Here is a 3242-nt window from a genome sequence, read left to right as displayed (position 1 = left end):
AGACGTCCAGTGTGGGCTGTAATTGTCATATGGCGGTGGAATTTGATAGATATTCCAATGCGTTAATGCGGAGCCGGTTTACAACGGAAAGGCATTAATTCCAGTTTTACCCATAGGTGCAAATCTGCAAGAAATAAGAATCGAAGTGTAGTGGATTAGGAACGGAATGTGGGCAGACGAGGTCAAACAAGTGAGGAAGCCATAATGTTGATCTTATTATTAACTGCTGCTTACGCAATTTGTTCAATATGAGCACTGGAGAGGACGAAGAGAGGCTACATCCATAATATAACTTGAACATCAGGTGCTCGCAGCAGTCCTGGTGGAATCTAAGCCATGTGTTCCTGTGTAATGGCCTCCTTATTATGTAGAAACCCTATTTTCAACTCGTAAGGGCGTTCTTTTGGATAACCCCCAGAGCAGAAAGTCATAAGGATTAAGATCAGGTGATCTTGCAGGCCATGTATCTGGAAAACCTGTGAAAATAACACGTTATTGGAATGTTGCATTAAGAAGAGCTTTCACTGGGCGAGCCCCCCCTGCGGGTCCGGGGATTAGAATAGGCCCGAGGTATTCCTGCCTGTCGTAAGAGGCGACTAAAAGGAGTCCATCCCCCTCACGGGGGTAGTTAGCGCCTGCGTCCGGAGACGGACGGTTTCACGATCTATAAACGTGGTCTTTTTGGTTTTTCACTTCTCGTTTCTTCCTTCCTTTTGTTGGTCCCTTTCTTTGATCTTCTCCACCTCACTGTCTTCCTTACTCTTTCCCTTGACTTCTCCTTGCCTTCTCATTGCCTTTTTCTCCTTGCCTTCTCATTGCCTTTTTCTCCTTGCCTTCTCATTGCCTTTTTCTCCTTGCCTTCTCATTGCCTTTTTCTCCTTGCCTTCTCATTGCCTTTTTCTCCTTGCCTTCTCATTGCCTTTTTCTCCTTGCCTTCTCATTGCCTTTTTCTCCTTGCCTTCTCATTGCCTTTTTCTCCTTGCCTTCTCATTGCCTTTTTCTCCTTGCCTTCTCATTGCCTTTTTCTCCTTGCCTTCTCATTGCCTTTTTCTCCTTGCCTTCTCATTGCCTTTTTCTCCTTGCCTTCTCATTGCCTTTTTCTCCTTGCCTTCTCATTGCCTTTTTCTCCTTGCCTTCTCATTGCCTTTTTCTCCTTGCCTTCTCATTGCCTTCTTCTCCTTGCCTTCTCTGGTCTCCGCCTCGGCGTTTGAGACAGTCTGTCCTCTTTCTCCCTCCCTCTCTTCTTTTTCCTCTTCTTCCTTCCTCCCTGTGCGTGTCTGAAGGCCGACCCGCGCGTTCGCAGGCGTAGCCGGTAACGGGGTAACGCGTAAGTCCCCGCCCTGGGTAGACATGTAAGGCACGCGCGTATCCCCTGGTAAAGGCCAGGCCCGGGGAGGGGTGATTGCCTGAGCTGATACCTTCTGACCATGCCGATTGGTCCCTCCGTCTGTTTCTCGGGAGGTGTGACCTGAGGTGTAAACATTCACCTAAGGCGGGAGTGCCCTCTGAGAGGGTCCCCACAAGGAAGGAGCGCGCCATCGGAGACGCTGGCAATCATGGGGGATTCCTCCGCAATGGATTCTACTCCATCGCTTTCGACTTCGACCCAAAAACGGAAACGTGACCAGCCAACAGTGACAAAAGTACTACCGCCTGCCCCACAGTTCCTCGTAGTTTCTCGCACTGAGGACGGAAAGGATTTCTCCTCTGTCAACCCTTTTGTTATTCAGAAGGGCGTTGATGCCATAGCCGGATCTGTCAAATCTTGTACCAGGTTGCGTAACGGCACCTTATTACTAGAAACTGAGAGTGCCTTTCAGGCACAAAAACTGCTTCGGGCCACCCTCCTGTACACGTTCCCTGTCCGGGTGGAGGCCCACCGAACTTTGAATTCGTCTCATGGTGTAGTCTATAGTAGCTCCCTCGACGGATTGACTGACGAGGAGCTTCAATCTTTCCTCGCTGAGCAGGGCGTGACGGCTGTCCATAGGGTCATGAAAAAGGTCAACAACGACCTTGTACCGACCCGGACACTCTTCTTGACCTTCGATAGTGTTAAGCTGCCATCGCGCATCAAGGCGGGCTACGAGGTTATTTCTGTTCGCCCCTATGTCCCGACACCTACGCGCTGCTACCAGTGTCAGCGTTTCAATCACACTCGACAGTCTTGTTCCAATGCGGCTAAATGTGTCACTTGTGGCAGGGATGCCCATGAGGGTGACTGTCCACCTCCGTCTCCTCGTTGTGTGAACTGTCAGGGTGACCATGCCGCATCCTCCCGCGATTGTCCTGTCTATAAGGACGAACGTTGCATCCAAGAAATTCGGGTCAAAGAGAAAGTGTCCACCTCGGCTGCTCGCAAGCTATTGGCTAGTAGGAAGCCCACGCTGCTCCCAGCGGGGAAATATAGTACTGTCCTCGCCTCTCCTCGGACTACCCGGGAGGTCGCAACCCAGACATGCGATCTGACCTTCAGCACCACGGTCGTCCGTTCGGCCAGTGCTAAGATCGCGCGGTCGACGTCTCCTCTTCCTCCCATCACACCACAGACACCAGCCACTTCCTCAGCTTCTGCTAAGTCGAAGACCCCGAAGTCAGATGCATGGTCCTTCAAGAAGGAACCATCCCGTGCAGACTTCCTCCGTCCCTCGACCTCCCAGCCTTCGACCGGTACTTCCACCAAACGTCCTTCTAAAAAGGCGCATAGGAAGCACAGTTCTCCTCCGCCACGGCGCATCTCTTCTCCTGCGCCACCCAGCGGTTGCCGCCCCAGGCCGTCATCCGTTTCGCCTGGCCGCACCGCTGGTAGCCGAACATCTGGCCGTTCACCGGCGGAGGAAGCTCCCCCTCCCGGCCATCCTCCCGAGATGGCCGATGACCCTATAGACCCCATGGACGATGACTGTCCGCCTACTGATAGCGGCGGCAGTGCTCGCTCGAAGCCAGGCCCTAAGCGGCCTTCGAGGTGACCCCTTCTCTCATCTTCCTTTTCTTACGATGGCACTTATTCACTGGAATATTCGCAGCATTCGCTCCAACCGAGAGGACTTGAAATTGCTGCTCCGCTTGCATCGTCCGCTCGTCGTAGCCCTCCAGGAAACGAAGCTACGCCCATGCGATCACATTGCCTTGGCCCACTACACCTCTGTGCGTTTTGACCTACCCCCTATGGTAGGTATCCCAGCTCATGGAGGGGTTATGTTGCTGGTCCAGGATGATATTTACTACGATCCCATCACATT

The sequence above is a fragment of the Schistocerca cancellata genome, unplaced genomic scaffold (assembly GCF_023864275.1).
Source record: "Schistocerca cancellata isolate TAMUIC-IGC-003103 unplaced genomic scaffold, iqSchCanc2.1 HiC_scaffold_430, whole genome shotgun sequence".
NCBI classification, from domain to species: domain Eukaryota; kingdom Metazoa; phylum Arthropoda; class Insecta; order Orthoptera; family Acrididae; genus Schistocerca; species Schistocerca cancellata.
This window is presented reverse-complemented; position numbering follows the sequence as displayed.